The following is a 20,729-nucleotide window of genomic DNA, read 5'->3' as shown; positions in this document are numbered from 1 at the left end:
ATGAAGCATAGAAACTTCTCAGAATCATTTCAAAACCTTTAGGCTTACATGTTATGTACTTTATTGAATTAATAAATACCTGGCTTTCTATACTTTGACATCGCATATTTAATTATCAGCAAACACAAATGTAATTATGTGATCATATTAAATTAAATACAATGGATATGCTGTACACTGGAATATTTATTGTAAAAATCTGTAGCCATAAGTATTGCATTTGAAAAGGGATGATCTTTTCTATGTACATTGACAGATGATATACTGAATTTAAAAGTACAGTAGTGGTTTTAGTATTTCTACTTGAACTTAGTTTGCGTTATTTTTCTAAGTGATATTCAGTGTTAAAAAGATATCAAAGGCTTCTTACATAACTGAAACATGAAGTGATTACTCCTCATTCCAACTGATGTACTGTCTGTGTAAAAGTTAATTGTATGTTTGATCATAAATAAAAGGGAAACTGAACAATTCATTTGTTCTGGAGGAGGGCTGATCAAGATTTGTGGGCAAAATGAAGCTTAAGTTGGGTGTACGACTTAAGACAGAGGGTCATTTATGGATCAAGATCTGTAGCCTACCTTTTGAGAAGTGAACTTGAAAAAATTCAGGAACTGCTTATCATTTGATTGATATGTTTAATAGCCTATCACTTGAATGGTATGCAGCTCTTTACCTACCAGTTGTAAATAGTTTACATATATCATCATTTGAATACTATGAACAAGTTATGATATGAACAGTGTTCATTTGAAAATTGAAAATATTCAGTGAACTAAGTGCTTTAATGGAATATATAAACAAAAATTGAACAGTGGGTAATTCAGTTGTTAAATTTGACTGTGCATTTACCAAAGGAATGGCCCCATGATGAAGAATGAAAAATAATCTAGTGATGTGTTTACACGTTATCTCAGTTTCTAGGACAGAAATATGTTTACAATGTGTCCATAAACCACTGAATAAAACAGATTTGTGTCTTTCTTTTCTACTTTTTTTTAAAACATTATTATTGTGTTGGGGAAAGTTTCCCAGGGTCCAGTTAATCCATGTAAGTTTAAGTGCAAGTCTTCCTTATACCATATAAGTAAGACTGCATTACTGTACTTGGTAGATAAACATGGTTTACCGGTAATTTAATTTTTTAAATAAATTTTGTATAGTTCGTATTTACAGTAATGTACGGTACTTGTTGAATGTCTAATGAGGTTTTACATGTAATTTTTTGTAAACCTGATGCTGTGCTAAGTAAGAGTGGATTTTTTTTTTTAAGTAAAGTGGTAATGTTTCTAGGCAAACATTTAGACTGGCATTACTGCGAATGTCAATCCATATCTTGTAGGCATGTCGAGAGATGATGATACAGTACTGTGCATCCTTTTTTGTGAGGAAAGAATATTGTTTACATGGTTAAATTCTCTCATTGCATTACTCTACTTTTGGAAGTCTCTAGGTAGTATTAACTTAAGAAGGAATCAGGGGGTCAGTGTGTGTGTCATGTAAATACAATTTTCATAAACAGCGCAGAGGAAATCAATGATGTCATTTGCATGTTTTTTTCTCTTCCCTAGACTGTATAATACATTATTTAATAGTACTCTTAAGTCATCATTACCAAAGCTGTATACATTGAAAATACTGTAGCCAGTTTATAGTCACCATGAATGATAACCATTTTTATTATAATAATAAGAATTATATAATGTTAGGTAGAAAGGCTGCCAACTTGTTGGATACTAGTGTGAAAGGACAATATGCATTGAAATTCTGTAAAGTAAGCCCCAATTTATGTTCTCATATGCCTCTGTCTCCTTATGTGGTTTTTAGTTCACTGTGGGTATAATTGGATGGCATAAAACGAAATCAAGTCATCTTTAGTCAATTACGTCAGTTCTTAGAGTTGAAATTAGTTCAGGTTTGCTTTCATATATATACTTGCTAAGTTTTCTCTCTTAGCTAATGTTTACTGATAGGGAATTGATCTTTTGAATTTGAGAAATGTTCTGCTTGCAGATGTTGTGGTTCATGAAAAGATGACATGAGTTGTATTTTAGCTTTTGTTTCTTTTAGATATTCCTCAGTTAAACTTGAAGATTTGGTTCTCGTTATCTCCAAAGATAATTCCATTAACCATTTGGGAATGTGTTTTCAATCTGTTATTAAGCAAAGGCAACTGTTGATAAGTCTTTTCAAGCTGTTTAATTGAAATGTGTTCTCTTTGCATTGACTATAACTATCCTAATGTGAATTGAAGCATTGGTTACTTGATCATTAGGAATTGTGATTAAATTTGATTGCTGCATGAACTTTTGTTGACAGAATGTTTTTAGCAGTTTGGTCTCATGGTAGTTCACATGATCTGATCACTTGAGGTCTGTATAGTAGCTACATTGTTTGGTCATAGTTGGCATTGCTGATGATTTTTACTAACATGATGGATACTTCAACAATATTTTGTCATTTTGATCTTGCAGGGACATAAAGATCCATACATGGTTTCTGAAAGATGACTGTCATGTTTCTTAAGCTATATACAGATGTATGTTCTCAAACTACTTGTGTGTTCACAGTACTGTATGAAAATAAGCACATTTTTAATTTTTGTGCATTGTAGCAATAATTTGATTAAATTTTAAGAAATTATGCTTACTAAAAATGTCACCAATTTTGTAGGACAAAGTACCGATAAAACTTTGTAAAAAGTCAATATATAGATAATTTTATGGTTCAGAGATATGTAGTTTAATATATTTTGGTCTTTTGATATATAAATTAAACTTGTAAAGATTATAAGTGTAATGTATGTAACAAATCACTTACTATTCTAACTTAAACCACACACTCTGCCAAGAATAAATTCCCTATTACTCTTAGGTTTTTCCCTTGCTTTTCATATCATCTTTGAATTGGATACATACATTTGACCAAGGAATACTTGCAGAATAGCCTACAAGACCCAATCTCTGTATGCAGTAAATATAGGTTATCACTAACAGATATAAGTCCAAGCTTTATCTAAATGTCAAGTTTTGTTATTTGTCAGAATCTGCATCATTTTTAGTTTAACCAATTATCAGGTTTTTAAAAGATTGAAAGTTAATAAATAAAATTTAAATTCCATTAATGGCAAACCCTTCAGCCCAGCCTTGTTAGAGTTAAGTATTTTGACTCTGTGTTCAGATTAAATTTCATAATAATAATGGAAAATTATCTCTGCCATAATTTTTTTTATAGATTTTATCTTAGATCTAAAATGTGATGTAAGTCATGTTATTGAAAATTTTTGATAACGTAGTTGTTTTGTGATGTATTCATTCTCTCATTCTCTGCCATAAATTGAAGCCATTATAAGTATGTCTTGTATTGTTGTAATAAAGTAGTTTAACAGGACCAGCATATCACAGTTTGAGGATCATAGGTAATGTTAACTAAGTCTGAGAGCTAGCTAGTTAATGGCCATCCCTATGAGAGCTAAGTAATTCAATTTAGTGCTCTGGTTAAGCTACTTGATAATAATAATAATGGGGTCCATTAGAAATGGAAGAAAGTACAAGAACTAATGCAACTGAGACCTAAGAAATGCTACTACAGAAAATCTTTAGTAACATCTACAGTATTTGTGAGAATGATTGCTTTTTTATGTAGTTGATTTATTATGAAGACTAATGTATTCTGGAATAAATTTCATGCAAGTGTATTAAAAAAAAAATTGCTATAACTAGAATAATGTAAAACAAGACTAGGTATCCACTACAGTACATATTTTAACATGAGGATGAGATGAAGTTTTATTGTTCAAAATAGTTTTATAGCATCATTTAAGTAAACAAAAATTTTAGCATCCTAAACTTGGAATGTTAACAGTTTAATAAGCTCTGAGTAAAGGTTTTAAAATGTTTGGAATTATGCAGTACAGTGTGTGCTTTGAGAAGTATATTTAATTTTTTTTTATTTTAAAGATTAGTGGTGACTGATTGATAATGGGAAATAAACTTGTGTCACAATAACCAGGTCATCAATGTGAGTAAGGTTTAAAATGTATGAATTTGAATTTTTCCTTCATCGAAATGTGTTGACTTAAGACATACAGTATCTGTGAATCTTGTTATTTCTAGAGAAAGTGTCAAACCATTTCTCTGTCATAGCCCTTATTAGTATCTGTTTGACAGTCAGCAATAAGGAGATTGATGGCATAGATAAACTATACTTGTGAAACCATGTAATGAAGCTGGGATGCTATGATGGAATACGCTGTGCAGATTTGACCAAATAATTCAACAGAAAAGGGCTACCACCATGTCCTTATTATAGTTTAGGTGCCATATTTCTACTTGCATTGAAACATTCTTATGTGGTGCTACCCAAAAGGTTATTACCAGGCTACTATGAATGGGTATGATGAACATTTATTTTTCATTTATTTTAATATAGATGTTTTGATATAGTAAAAATAAAAACAAATGCATACTCCAAAATATTTGCTGTCAAGTTTTATTGTTGATTTAAACAAAATATTTGAGCTACCACCTGAGAAAATGGTGCTACGTAATTGGTTGTATGGTTTCAAGTGCCAGGCAGCATTGATGATAAGTGAGTGTTCGAACTTTCTTGTTTCTGTTGTTAGGAAATATAATAATGAATATAAAGTCTAATTAATTAGTGTCACTTTTCTGTTGAGAAATTTTTGAGACAAACTTATGAAACTTAAAGAATTTTGTATTGTTAAAGGAACAATACTCAAAAGTCTCTTGAGGCTCAAGTTGCTAGTTTTATCATGTTAGAAAATTCATGTTATAGAGGACATCTCATTCATTCTATGTTGACACATATTCTGTCTTCAGTGAGTAATACAAATACTGTTATGCTATCCTGGCCTTACAACTGGAGAATGTACTGTATAGCCATATGTACATTGAAAAGTTTTATTTTGTATAATAAAAAAAATACTGCAGTCCCTGCCTGGATGATATTCTGTAATGCTATTGGCTGTCTCATATGTAGCATGCATAAATGGGATGCGTTGAGATCGTTTGGCACTTGACAGATTTAGCTTGCTGGTTGAAAAATTAAGGATAAGTACTTTACATATAAAAGATACAAAAAGCATGAATGTATATTTCTTATTAATTACTATGACCTAAAGAATTACTCTCTCTCTCTCACAAGCAAACCCAGAGGTTAATAAGGTGTCAAACGACGTAAGTGCAATGCTGGCCTTTTTCAACGCCCCCTAGGTAGGTGAAGATGTAAACTAGTCAGTTGTTCTTATAGTCCTTAAAGTGGCTAGGTTCTTTTATAAATGAAAAATTTAATTTTTTTTTTTAGATCTATAAGAGGTTTTGATTAGTATTTCTAATGTATTTTTTTTTTTTTATTGATTTATTGGTAGATATAGGCATAAATTGCTTCAGTTGTACAATTTAGTAGTAAAAGCTTGAAGTCTAGAAAGATGATGTACATATTCATATCAATACTCATCGTCATATCATACACATTCATCTCTCATTCCCCTTACACCTTAAATTAGAAAACCAATCCATCATGTCATTTTACTAGACTTAGTAAATTCTTGTTTATATAACCTCATTATGAATTCTAATCAATATAGAAAACACTAACTCTGTACTTTGTAAGAGAAAAATTTAATCTTACCAGTTATTTGATTTTTACATTCAGAGATAGTGCTTTTCTGCATATCTTGATCATCATTATTTAATAACAAGATACCTCTTTAAGTTAATTTCTCTTTGAATTAGCAGTCTCACTTTTGTTAGTAAAGGCTCTCTTGCTTTTGTTACTGTCATAGTACGTGATTAAACAAGACTTTTATACTTTTTAACTTTTTTATAATATAAGCAAGACATGTTTATACATACATTGATGCTGTTGATGTCTGTTTCATAGTAATTAATACTGTATCGAAACAATAAAATGTGTTCGTCTGTTGAATTAGTTTCACTTTACACTGTAATTGAGGAATTTCAAGGAAGTTGACTTGTTTATAGGTGTCAGCCATTTCCCAACCCAAAACATTTTAAAAATGGCAAAGTATCTGACACCTTTAGGAAAAGATAATTTTAAGATTTTTGTGACATCTAGAAACATGTTTTCTTGAAGAGTAACATGAATTAGAGTATTAAGTTATTTGTCATACAAAACTTGAATATTTTCATAGAAACTAATTTTTTTCAAAATATTTCAGAAGTACCTGTTCTTCAACAATTTGCAGGAAAGAACTGAAGTTTAATTATAGAGTATTTGAAACTAGGCAAAAAAAAAAACTTTATTGAAGCTAAATGGAATTGGTAATGGGCTTTAGAAGGCAAACAACTTTCAAATATGCAAAATAATTATTTTGGACGTAACAAATATAGCCCTCATTCTTATGCTGTTTTATAAATGGAACCATCGGCAGGGAATTCTCGTGGCCTTTTTATGGTGCAGACATATCTTTCAGCGTACCCCTATCACAGGTAAAAAGTTTACCTTCTTTTTATAAATTTTAATTTGATAGGCAAGGTTTGCTTTAGGGTACTTTTATAAGTTACTGTTCATGAAGTAATTTTTTTTTCTTGTTGCTGCTTGTATTATCCAATCTATAATTTTAACAATACCATGACTTACTAGATTTCATAAGTTTTTAATGAATTCATTTTTAAGAGTTTTATCATGACTTCACATTGCAGCGCTCCAAATACACTCCATAAAACAAATTTTGAAACTACAGTAGTCTTAAATTTATTGCAAAATGGAGCTCTTGAAACTAAATGGGCTGTTAACTTTGTTGAAGACAATTAGTAAATTCAATCTAAAATGGAAATGTGGTCTATTCTAAATACAAAAACAATTGTTTTTGTAGATAATAAATGCCAGTGTTTTTTTTGTAGATAATAAATGGTGGTTCCTTGAATATTAAGATTTTATGGCATGTAAACTACAACTTCACAGGTGCTTAACAAAATTTATAGCACGAAGAAGCAGCTAATAGAGAGAGATTGTGCTCAGCAATAGATGGCCATTATGTAAGGTCCTTAGGGAGGTTTTTGTGAAAGGTAAAATATGTATTTAATATTTGTTTTATACAAATAATTGTATACAGCAGTATTACACCTTATTTGAAGTAGCATTCATTATGTTGGAAAGAAATGTGCTCATCAGGGATAAGGTGTTTGTCTCTCACCTATGCTGTTTAGAATATGGAATGTGAAGGAGAAAATCTTGGCTTACAGCAATTGTTTGTACTAAACATGAAATTTGTGTTCAATTTATGTCTTTGCATCAAATAAACCTTTGCCTTGGCTAACTTAATAATTACAGGGACAGAAAGGCATTTGGAGTTGATAGCAGCTCTCGTTTTGGAATGAGGTCATTGGTAAGATGGTAGCATACAAAAGTAAGTTATATTTGAGGATGCTATACAACAGGCCAGAGTTCAGGTAGTCTGTTGCCAGCTTAGTAGGGCTGAACCGGAAGCTGATAGATTGACCAATAGACTAGATAAAAGTTGAAATCCATATATCCAAGTGAGAAGCACGGTGTATGTGAATGGTAGTGGCTTCTTGTTGTTGACCTATGATAGCCCAGCCCTTTTGAAGCAATGGGTTTCTGTAGTGCAAGGGAAGAAGTTGGCAATGACAGTGGGGTAATTTTTTTTTACTATGGCAATTCCACTCATCCCATCAAGATAAGTTGATTGAGTAATTCCTTTGACAAATCATTTGAGCCAGCCTTTTGAGGACTTGATATTGGCAACCCATAAGACATTGTGGGTGATGTGTTTATTTGGATGGGATGTCCAAGACAGCTAACTATTGGGAAAAGGCAATAATATTGTTCCTTCCCATGTAGGCCTCCTGGAGGGTTAGAGTCTTGGATGAAATGTTGTGCTTCCTTATCATGAGTTAATTTTGGATGATGACAGTTAACTATGAATGGTAATGCTGCAAATAAACTCTCCACCCCATAAAAATGTTTGTAATGATGGTGATGATGAATCAACAAAAGCAATGGAGGTTTTGCTGGTCCACCAATACATGTGAAATAACTAATATTCTAGGAAGAAGATTTCTAAAGGCTTCTAGCACCAGTACTTGAGATGAAGATTTTAGTAAAAAAAAAAACACATTACAGAACTAGTTATATTGAATATTGAAACAGTTGAATACATTTGTGAGTTCAGAGGTCTGGTTAAACAAATCATTTATAACTAACTGAATACATTTGCTATAATAAGAAATTTCACGTAAAGAAGAATTAGAATATGCTCTCCCAACATGTAGCGCAGTTCCAGGAAAGGATATATTCTCTTTTGAAATTATAAAACATCAGGTACTGTTAACATAGTCATAGCTTTTAGGATGGTACAATTACCTTTGGCTAACAAATTCCTTCCAAAGGTGAAGCAGTTTCATAATTATTCCACCAGCTAATCCTGGAATGAATGTTGAAGTCATGAATTATAATTCCATCTCACTTTGGGTCTGAAATCTTTTAATTGACATTAGATATATTACCTTGTTTGGAGACCACATTCAATGAAACTTTAACAAATAACTAGAGGTGTTCTTTGATAGCCAGAGACTGTATAACAACAATATTTATGGACACTTGTCAATATTCATAAAAAACTAGTTAAGTGATCCAACTTTTCAAGTACAGTAAATATGTACAAACTAGAAAATGTAGTTTCTCAAATTAATGTTCTTAGTATCACATTACTTTTATTTGAAACTGATAACGTCACAAAACAGTATCCTACTGGGATTTATTTGGCCATTCTGAAGTTTACTCAAGATCTTTCTCTAGTTGATTCCAATTTTATATTAGGAAAATGATATCTTTGTGCTCTGTCATGAAGTCAGATGGAAATACAACTTGGAAATCAAACCAAAATGGAGAGAAGAGGAAATCAGTCAGGCAATCAAGCTTTTAGATATAATATTTGATTACACATTTAAACTGGAAAGCTCATATTGAATATTATTATTTAATTTTATTATTAATATTTGAAAATTGGTAGTTATTATTACCTGTACTGTAGTCTAATATTACAGGTACAGTATTATTATTACTATTATTTAATCATAAATCTTAATATTAATGTTTGAAAGTAATGTTGTAAATCATTATCATAAAAAATTTATATTTAGTCACGAAAATAACATGAAAATACAGTAATTAGTGAATATTGCTCAATGAAAAAATCCGTGAATTACCTAATTTTTCTAGAATAATTTGGAGATAGGTTCCATAGAAAATCTGTGAATTGGTGAAGCTGCAAATCAACAGTCTGATCATAATGGATTTAATGAATGACTATAAAAAAAAATAAGAATCTACATTGGCACTTTGAAATTATCTCTAAATATATCAATGAACTGAAAGTGGTGAATTTCCACTCCTCTACCTTCATATTTATTGCAAAGTGCAATAAATACAAAACCAGCGATTCTTCGACAAAAGTTTTTTTGAACAAGAATATTTTCAAGCATAACCATCATCCTCCCTCCCCAGAGTTAATTGTATTAATGAATCTGTTAATGAGACCATTAGATATTGTCCAGAACTAAAACGGACTACCTGGGAGGTCCAGACTTGTAGTGGTCTGCATTATTCCAAAAAATATTTATTTAGTAGTACTCCTGAAAATCACAAACAACACACAACAGGTCATATAAGATGTCAAGGTCCATACAATGCAACTGATAATGATTCCAAACCTCTCACAAGACATAGGATTTGCTACCCATAACACCGAACAAAGCAAAATAAAATTATTATCTCTACTACAATGCTTCTGTTTTTCAGAAAAACTGGGCAAAACCTGAATTATTCATAAACCTAAAAATTATTCATAATATCCCAGTATAAAATTAATTTTCCTATATATATATATATATATATATATATATATATATATATATATATATATATATATGTATACAGTAAACCCCATATTCTCGATTTCTCAGGGTTCATGGACTCACGATTTAGAGGTTTCTCTGTGGAACATATCTAGCCATCATTCGGAAAATTAGCCCCATTCATGTGTATTTTTCACTGAGAAATATTCACTAATTACTGTATTTTCATATATTTTTCATGAATAAATGCACTTTTTGTGATAAAACTATTAAAATACTCAGGTATAAGCATTTTTACAGGGTTTTTCTTGTTTTAAGCTATCAAAATGGGCAGTTCTAAGTGTTTTTAGATGGGTTTTAAGCATTCAGGATTTGACCTATTCGCAGGGGTGTGTGGGATGCATCCCCGCTAATATGGGGTTCACTGTATATATATATATATATATATATATATATATATATATATATATATATATATATATATATATATATATATATATATATATATATATATATATATATATACCATCATAATTTACACGAGGTTAGGTTCCAGAACCCCTCGACAGGGTGAATTTTCGCTAAAGTTTAAACACTAATTATGACCCTAATCATGCTCCCAAATTATTGTTAACTTTTAAATGAAATTAAAGTTACTGTAATTTCATTTAAGAGTTAGCTTAATACATCACCCTTAAAAAAAGAAATAAATGGTTGATATAAAAACAGAGAGTTGGAAGAGAAGTTCTCTCTCTCTCTCCCCTTCTGACCGGTCTATTTTTAAAAGTCGTCTCAACCTCTTTTTAATAACTTCTTTATTCTGCGTCTCTTTCTCTTGGTTCTGAAATGCTTTTTCATGAAGAAACGGTGATTTTTATTTTGATTAATATAACTCTTAGTTATTATGTCTTTATGTTTTAGAACGTATTTGCCACACTAGCGCATTTACAGTTCGTAGACGATACAGGTCAAATTAGATCAATGTAAACTATCTACTGTACAGGTAAAGACATACAGAGAGTTAATAAGTTGTAAAAATGTGTGAGCGCTAACAATGAATGAGAGAGAGAGATAAGGGGTGTCCTTACTTAAGAGTGAAATTATTTATCAGCTATTATGGAGACTGAGAGAATAACACACAAAGAGAGAGAGAGAGAGAGAGAGAGAGAGAGAGAGAGAGAGAGAGAATTACAAGAAACATTTGACCACTGATCAGCAACACTCCCCTTCTTGTCATGTTAAATGACATGTCTGACATCTTTTGCCTTCGACCTTCTTACAAAAGATTAGGGAAGAATTTTTTTGTTAAAATAATATGAATTTTGTAATTACAGTTTTATTATATTATTATTATTATTATTATTATTAATCTTATTAATATTTGAAAATGAGTACTTATTATTATTATTATTATACATGTGCAGTAGAACCCTGGTCCTCGACTGTACTAGAACTCGAAGTAATCGGATTTCAACACAAAATGTTGAGTAAATTTTGCGTCGGAGCTCAAACAACAAACCAGAATCCGACCCGATGAATCATATGATGTTTGTAGAAAAAAGAGTTTCGGGCAGCTGCCGCTAGTTGGCTTTGTTGGTGGCATTCTTCTCATGCTTATTTAAAACCCACACATGCTGCTGCTGCTGTTGAAAAACAAGCCAGATTATCACATTAAATTAATGATACAGTATTTATAAGCCGGTTTGTATGTCTGTTATCATAAAATTAAGAAAAATTTCGCCCAGTGCGTGAACTCGGCAGCTTGGCGAGATATAAACAAACCACAGCGCCACCCTCAGGTGTATCGCGTAATTGGTACGCGATACACCACCAGGGTGGTGCTGGGGCGGTTTGTTTATATCTGCCACAAGCCTCGTAGTTCAACGCAATTATGGAAATTTTTCTTAATTTTATGATAACAGACATACAGTAATAGGCTTATAAATACCGATTTGTTAATTTAATGTGATAATCTGGCTTGTTTTTCAATGTTATCATTATTAACAACAGTTTTCATGTGTATCCGTTACAGTACATTCTGGTAGTGCCTATAGGCTACCTAGCCTAGCCTATGGCGCTGGTCTATCTTCGGTAATACGGCTGCATTGGTGGTCTGCCAATTTTTTGATACAGTATGCATTTAAAATGTAAAAGTGCTTTGATACATTAAGTTATTCAACTCTGAACCTATTTAATTGTAATTTGTGTAAAGTTTTTGTATAAAAAATAAGGTTGGGGTAATGACTGGTGGTCAGGAATGGATTAATCCATTTTCAGTTATTTCTTATGGGAGAAATTAACTCAGAATTCGACAAAATCGAATCTCGACACTTCTTCTGGAACGAATTAGCGTTGAGAACCGAGGTTCTACTGTACCATAAAAATTCTCTCATCTCACTAAAAGAGAGAGAGAGAGAGAGAAATTATTATTTTAATAATATTTAATGTTATTTAATTTACAACAAAAGCTTGAAACTTATAAATTATTAATAAATTAAACATAAACACTTTTGCAGGGTTTTCTCAGTGTTCGCCAAATGTTAGCGTGTTTTGGAAAACTTATATGACCATTAGTTAGGTTCAAGGAAAAATTTGTGTGTCTGTGAATTTTGCAATTCAAATTTGCACAAGTTTAGGAGTAATACTGTATATATATATATATATATATATATATATATATATATATATATATATATATATATATTATATAGCCTATACTGTATATACATAGTTCACATATTATATGAAGCTGGTATAAATGATGAGATATGCTATGTCCCTCCTCTTTTTGTCATAGTGAGAAATGAAGATGCTGATAAAGCAGCCAAAGCTGCAACTTCTATGAACAACATTATTGGGGACCCCCAGATCTTTAACCCATTGTCATCACTGGGGTGCGTAGACAGTGGCAGCTGAGAAACAATGTTCCAGTGCTTTGATGATACTGGACACCAAAGCCTTGGAAGCCTTTCACTTCAGCTGCTAACCTAACAAAATTGTAGTCAAGCCTTTTTTCCCTCTTAATAACAGTTTTATTTTTCTCCTCTTCTTGTATCAAGAGAGACTAAGATGATTCTAAAGTGATTTGGAATGTGAAAAATTCTGCTCATGAAATTTTGATGGATGGTGGAAGTGGAGTGAGGGGAAACATTCGGTCAAACCTTGCTGTTAATGCTGGGTGCTATCTCAACAGATTGAAAATCCGTAAGGTATTGATGTCATGGTAAATATTCAGGGGGTGTCCCAGGGCACCTCCTCCCTTGTAGGGTGCCCCCCTGGATGGAAGAAACCCACCCTGAATAAATTGTACATTTTTTTAACATGAATAATTTTCCTAAAACTTTGACCACTGGCACATCCTTTAATTTTCCCTTTTGATTCCTCCATTAAACTAAATCATTTTAAAACCTTCTGAGGTAAAAACAAAAATAAAAACTAATTCTGACAGGATCCAACCTTAACCCATTTTGATTCCTTATTTGGAAATGAGAGCTGATCAAGCTTCCTATTAGTAAATGAAAACCAAATGTCTTCTATAAGGCTTGAAATCTGCTAGTTAAATAGACTTTCAACTGCTGAAATGAATTTCAGACTAAAGAAAAACGAAATTTAGTTGGTCGAAGCAATACCAAAAATCAGTGTGAGAGTTATCTTGTAATTCAGTCAATAGATAACTTGAAAATTAAAGTCATGGAACATGACATAATAAGTTGTGTGTGAAGAAAAATTAATTGCCCAATAATGAAGATGAAGCAATTGAAAGAAATTTTTTCCTAGGGGGATACAGCCATTTGTCTTCCATTAATTGAGTATCTTTCAGTGCGAGTTGAAAGTTTAAATGATGGAGAGAGGGAGAGTTGCTCATGATCTCATGCATGCCATTGCTTTCTTCCTGTGGCTGTCACAGTGTTGGGAAGTGTCCCTGTGTGGTGTGTGGATCTTTGGATGAGTACCCTAGTTTTCCTTGTTCCTGATGTTCCAGGTAGTCCTCCTTATCATCTCTGAACAGTTTTGCAAGGAAGAACAAGAAACCTTGTCTCCAAAATCTTCCTTGGTGGTGGTTCCTGTTGTTAAAAATGTGTTTTCAGAGTCTGCAGATTGAAGACAAGGATCATATCCTATCCTAGCTATTTGCAAAACCCTAGTCATAGGGTTAATTTGAAGTGTAATGTTCAAGAGAAATGTCAAAAGAGAGACTGATGATTCATTATTCTCGACGGGTGTCTATAAAGCAAAAAGCGGATGGAAAGGTAGCGCGCGGCCCAAGGCCCCCCCGCTGCGTCCATACAGAATTTGTGTTTTCAGACAAACATAAAAATACGTACAATATTCATTACAGGACATATAAAAGGTAGATATACATATCGGCAGAAAGGCCGTAGAATGATGCATAAAATGAGGTACATAAAGAATCTGAAATAATGACAGAGTAATATACATGGCATGATTAATATACATATGAAGGAGAAACACAAGAAAGTTGGGCGGTTTGACACCACAAATACTCCCTCCCCCCCAACAAGACAATTAGAGGCAATTGTGGATGAAATAACATTAATCACGGAGGCGCTGGGGCAGTGGAGTGGGGCTCACTGCTTCTGGAGAACTGTGGGCGGGGTGGGCTGACACCTGGGGTTGGCTGGATGAGTTTCCTGGGCTGCAGGCCTTTTGCCTTAGTGGGGGCGGAGTGTCTAATGGCAGAGTATTGAGGGGGGACTCTGGGTGCCTGCCTTCTTCTTACCCGCATACTTCACTGTCCAACAGGAATGTGGGTTTCAGCCTGTTGATGGTGATCAGTCCTCCACCTGTGGATGTCGAGGAGGAATGCTTTGCTGGCTCGCTTGATGACTTGGTGGGAGGCCCCTGTAGGAGCCTGGTTAATGGCAGGCGTCACCCCACCGTAGGTGCAGGAGTGTAAGCGTGTGGGTTGTGGGTGATGGTTCTGTCGGTGAGGTCTTGTGGCAGGGCGGGAACTGCCTGTGCGAGGTTCCTCAACCTCGGGAGGGGTGTCGGCGCCGTCGGCCAGCAGCAGGAAGAATTCTCCGGGGACAGCCAGTGTTTTCCCCGTAGACTTTTCTCAGTGGGGTAGGCATCACCATTTTGCTTTTCGGTGCAGTCACAGACCCAGCAGGACCAGGGCAGCTGTTCCTTCCATCGTTGGTGCAGCGTGCCATGAGAGCTGCTTTAAGAGAGCAGTGCGCCCTCTCGACCATGCCATTCGCTGCAGGGTTGTATGCCGTTGTGCTGTGTAGAGTTGTACCCATCAGGCATGCCAAGGAGAGCCAGAGCTCTGACAGGAAGGCAGGACCCCGTCTGTATTGATGCTGTCTGGCACTCCGAAGCGGCTGATCCAACTGGAGAGGAGGGCCTCTGTGCATGATGTTGTTGATGCTTCATCCATGGGGGTTGCTTCGGGCCGGTGGGTGGAGCGGACTATGATCGTCAGGAGGTATCTGGCTCCCCCCGACTGTGGAAGGGGCCCGATGACATCGATGTGGATGTGGCTGAAAATGATGAGGCTGGGGAAAATCACTGGTCCCGGACTCTGTGTGCTGGGATGTTTTGCTCGGCTGGCACAGTATGCAGCTCCTTGCCCACAGGCTGACGTCCTTGCTGATGCCATGCCAGACGAACTTGTCAGTCATGAGGCACACCGTTGTGCACCCCGATGGATGGGAGAGACCTGGACTATGTTGACACCTGCTTCCTCCTCGGGTGGAGCACCAGGGGCATGGGCGGCCTGTGCAGGTGTTGCAGAGGAGATGCTAAGGGCACATCTTTCCCATTTAGAGCCGTCACTGCCATCCTGCAGTCCGCTGTCTCTGGGTCTGCTGCTTGTTCTCTTTAAGGTCTTCTGTGTCCGATGCCGATGTGGCAGGAATTGATTTCTCCTTAACAGGCGTTGGTCACTGGGTTTTCTTGCCAGGACGTAGTTGATGGTGCAGTCGGGGATGGCGGTCAGGTGCTGCTGTTGCCTTGCAGACCAGGCGTCCCCGGTTTTGCAAATCACGTGCACTAAGGGTTTGTGATCTGTTAGGATTGTGGTCGGTCCCCTCAGCAGGTACTTGAAGTGCCTCACAGCCTGGTAGATATCAGCAGCTCTCTGTCGAAGGCACTATAGCCAGTCTTAGCTGGCAAAACTTGCAGCTGAAGAAGGCCAAGCACTGGGGTGTGCCGATTCACCAGCTGTTTGAGTACTGCACGCCGGGTGATGTTACTGGCATCTGTTGTCAACCTGAGGGCAGCAGCAGGGCTGTGGTGATTAAGGTGAGTGGCACTGGAGGGTCCTTTTTGTTTGAATGAATGCCTGCTGCTGCGGGCTTCCCATGTTAGTGTTTTGGTTTCCCCTTCCAGGATTGACATCAGGGGGTAAATGTGCAGGCAATATCTGGGATGGCGTCAGTAGTAGTTTATCATCCCTGAAATTCCCAAAAAGGGCCTTGATGGTTTGTGGTTTCAGGAATTTTTCTAGCTTTTACTTTAGAGGTGGTGGGGTGCACTCCTGCTGAGAAATCTCGTGGCCCAGGAAGTCTACTTTTTCTTTCCTGAAATGCACTTGTCGAACCTGATGATTAATCACTGTCTTGCAGGCGTTTCGGATGAAGCGCGGGCGTGGTGAAGGCGTTCCTGGGGGACCTGGAGAAGATGAGAAATGTCGATAGCAGATGCAAAAGGCAGATCACCTAAGATGGTGTCCATCAGGCGCTGGAATGTAGCACCTGCGTTCCTGAGACCGAAAGTCTTTAACGTGATTTTTCCCAGGAAAATGGTGTAGCTGCCTTCTTTTGAAGGCGTGATGATGGGAGTTTTGGGACATCGTAGACCCCCGGGATGTACACAGGGACTTGGGGTGACTTCATTAAGTCCCATCTTGGAGAAAATTGGGTGGCTCTGTTTATGTGTGTATTAAGAGCCCATTTGCTTTCAGCAAGGTCCTGCATGTTAGGGAGTGGGTAGTGGTCTGGTGTTGTCACCAAACTTCTATGAGTCCGATAGCTACCCCTACAGAGCCTCCATTCCTGAACCATCGAAAAATGGTTTCTTTACCTTTAACATGTGGGGAGGGGGAGATGCCAGCAGGTCCCTTGGAGAAAAATCTTCACCTCATGAAGGGCACCCATCACATTGGGGCAGGCTATTGGTCCAGGTATGTTCCATAAATTCAAATGAAAGGTTCCATGTTTGGGCGTCTCGTAACTTCTGGGAGCTTTTACAGTCCATTTCCCGGAACTTGGCATGGGTTGGTGGGAATGTCATGGTGATGTGATGGAAGATGCTGTGTTTTGCTGAAGCCGCAGGTGACTGGTGCAGCTCTGGTTGGTGTCCAGGAACTCTTGTAGGAGGACGAGTAGCTGTTAGGGGCTGTGGAGCAGATGGTGGGCATTCCAGGCCAGTGGAGAGCTGACGGGAGTGGCATGTTCACTGTGTTGAGGAGGTGTTGTCTGCGACGTCGACTAGAGAGTCCGTGGTGCCCTAGAATCTGCCCAGTAGAAATTTAACATCCACTGATGATGAAAGGCCAGTGGTATCTGCGCCCCAGAATTAGATAGTCTGAATTAGTCGTTGTGCCTAAGTTCGGATGGGAGTTCCGTTTGCTGCTATGAGGTGGAGTATCAAGTCAGGTATTTTTCTAAACCTTCCCTGGATAGGTGGGAAGACTAGACTGCATTGCCCCGTGTCTACCAGCAGGCGCCCGTTTGGAAATTTCAAATCCGTATGAAAAAACCTTCTGAGTGGGAGTTGGATTTTGCGGCCACAGCTGTTACTTGGCTGCCTTTGTTGTTTTCTGTGAAAGAACAGGGGAGGCGTTGCAGGTTCTGGCATTGGTCCCAAACTTTCTATGGTAGAAGCATCACACCAGGTTTGAGCCATGTCCTGTGCTCTCTGAGTGGGCGTTCTCTTCTTATAAATGGTGTTGATGTCTCCGTCGTTGTCATCTTCCTCCGATGAGTTGCAGGCTCCCAGGGCGGCAGCTGTGATCTTTTGTTAAAAAATAAATTTATTTTCTGGGCGTGTGAAGAAGGCATCCATGTCTGGGTTCTCCATCCCTTATCTGGGCAGAACTTCGTGGGGTCTCCGAAAGAAAATTGCTTTTTTAGGTCTATCGTCCCTTTTCCTGCTGTTCTTGTCACGGCCGGGAGTGTTATCAACCCCTGCAGTTGGTCCCAGAGGTGTTGTGATCCTACTCCGAGGGTAAAAGATTGTTAGTCAATAGCTCACTGCGCTCTCTCGACCACGGGCATGGGTAAAAAAGGATTCAGCATTTGTTTTTTTATTTCCGTGTATGTGACTTTTCCGGTTTTGTGTCAGCCAGGGGACGGATTCTGAATAGTGTCTTCTGGGAGCGGATGACTATGTCTAATTGGCAGCATCTTCTGAGATGCTACGCCATGAAAATCTTGGCGTCTGCGTGCGGACCATGATGCTGTTCCGGACACCTTGTCTAGGACGGAAGGTTTGACTTTTTGTTGGTTTTGTTGCACTCTTTCGTACAGAAGATTCTCTGGGTTCGCATTGAGGTTCTGCTTCCCTGACATCTTTTACTTCTAATGCACCGGTGGCGTGGGAAAATGCACCGTAATTTTGTCCGTTAATGGTGCTTTTTGTTAAGTGGTTGAACGAGAGTTCTGCCAAAACATAGCCCTTTTGGCTGTAGGTAACTTTTTGTGCCATTTGTTCCGACTTAATGGCAAGGTTTTTGAACTTTTGGAAGGTGCTATCAAGGCCTAAACTTTTCTACAGTTAGTCCACTAAAGGTTGTTCTCTGATGGTAGGTGTTCGGCCGTCGTTTCCATTAATGGCTGGGCCAAAACCCGCTACCTGTCCTGACCGGTATGTCACCAGTGTAGGTTCAATTGAAATGTCATTTAATGCTGATGATTTTTTTCTTCAGGTGTCTATAAAGCAAAAATTGTGCTTTAGGTAGCGGGCGGCCCAAGCATGCCCATTGGGTTATCAGATTTTATGTTTTCTGACATGTAAAAAATATTTTACAATATTCGTTACAGGGCATGCAAAGGTAGATATACATTTGGTGGATTTTTTTTTTTTTGATGCATAAAATGAGGTACATAAAGAATCTGAAATAATGACAGGTAATATACATGGATGATTTTGTCATACCTTTTGAAACAAAGAGAAAGTTAAGATTTATTAAGAAGAAATGTCATTTATTTGCGTACAGCAGAGAAAAGTACTTTCTTATGCTCCTGGATTCTGTGATAGTGAAAGCCTTCCAAACAAACTCCTTGTAGTCAATTTCAAGGAATTAATGAGCCAGTCCCTGTCTCCTGACAAGCTGGTCCAGCTCTGTTCTGGCCGTCTATTCTTTGCCATTTATCATCTCTAGAGAAACTTGTACCTCAGGGTCGCTATCATTTACGATCTCTCCAGTGGCAACTAAAACAGTTTTGATCAGCTCGCTTTCATTCTCCCTTCCCTATTGTTCCATTGAACCAGGAGGCCAGGAGAGATCTACAATGGTGGTTAGATGACTGACATCTAGAAGGAGTTCCCTTGTCCTTCTCGCCTCTGGATATGCTCCTGTTCACGGACACCTCAAAGCGAGGTTGAGGGGGTTGGGGGGAGTGGTGCTAACCTGAAAGGGGGGTTCATCTCCAAATGATGGGCAATTAGCTAGGTCCCTTACTCATCAATGTTTTGGGAATGTTAGCTGCAGGCTGGTTCTGCTATCATTTCAGTTGTCCTGATCAATCAGCGTGCTGATGAGTTCAACACTACGTGTGAGCCTACATGTACAAACTAAGGGGAACAGTGTCTAGAACTGTCACTCAGCTGTGAAAATACATGAGTCTGTTATTCTTTGGGGCTGTCAGCTAGGTAAGGACACTCCCGTGTTAGCAGAACAGCTCAGTTACCTTGTCCAGTGGCCTGTATGGAGTAGTCTCTGCACCTCAGTAATGGTTAGGTTATTTTGAGATTATAAGGTTATTCCCCTATTCATTCATTTTTTGCAACCAGATTGAGCAAGAAATTTGTACCAGATTGAGCAAGAAATTTGTACTCTTGCTCTCCAATTCCAAATCCTTGGGTGGTAATGGAAGATGCATTGCAGCATCCCTGGGCAAATCTGGATTTGTACACACTTCTACCTTTCAGTCTTCTTAGCAAATAATCAACAGAATTTTTGTCACTCCATACCCAAGAATGACTCTGGTAGCCCCTCTGTGGCTGCAGGCTGAATAGTATGCAGATCTGCTGTCCCTACTTCTTCATCAACCCCCTATTTGCAGGTACCATCAGTCAAATCACTCTCTTTGCCTTCATGCGTGGACATTATCCAGTGTATCCTGTGAGAGAGAGAGGTTTTTCTTGCAGGGCTGCACAGGAAATGTCAGGATATCTGTAAGTCTTCCACCATTCTCTGTGATTAGTATTATAAAAGGGGTACCTCTCCATTTGAATTTTCTCTTCATCTGATAAGATTAACTCATCACTCTGCAAAGACAAGTCCCTTTCAGTGTCCACAGCAAAACTTTATCATCCAGCCTTGTTACAAGTGTTTAGACTATAGGGAATGGATCTCTCCACTTCGATGTAGTTGTTCATACTGATGAGTAATTTTGAATAGTCTTGGTCTAAAGACATCCCCCTGGTTAGTGGGATGTCTGGTTGGGTATCCCGTTCAAAATGACTAAGTACACCTTATGAGCCTCTGTCAGGTAAAACAGATACTATTTTTATGCTGAAGGGTTGGATGCCTTAGTGAAGAAGTGGGAAATGATGTAAGGTATTTTTTGTCATGTCTATCACTCAGAGGGTTGATCTGAACTTTTGGTCTCTTGTTCCATGGTTTTTAGCCAAAACTTAGAACCCCCTCCAAAATCTGACAAATCCTGTGTTTCA

This window comes from Macrobrachium rosenbergii, chromosome 51 (genome assembly GCF_040412425.1).
Source record: "Macrobrachium rosenbergii isolate ZJJX-2024 chromosome 51, ASM4041242v1, whole genome shotgun sequence".
In the NCBI taxonomy this organism is placed as follows: Eukaryota; Metazoa; Arthropoda; class Malacostraca; order Decapoda; family Palaemonidae; genus Macrobrachium; species Macrobrachium rosenbergii.
This window is presented reverse-complemented; position numbering follows the sequence as displayed.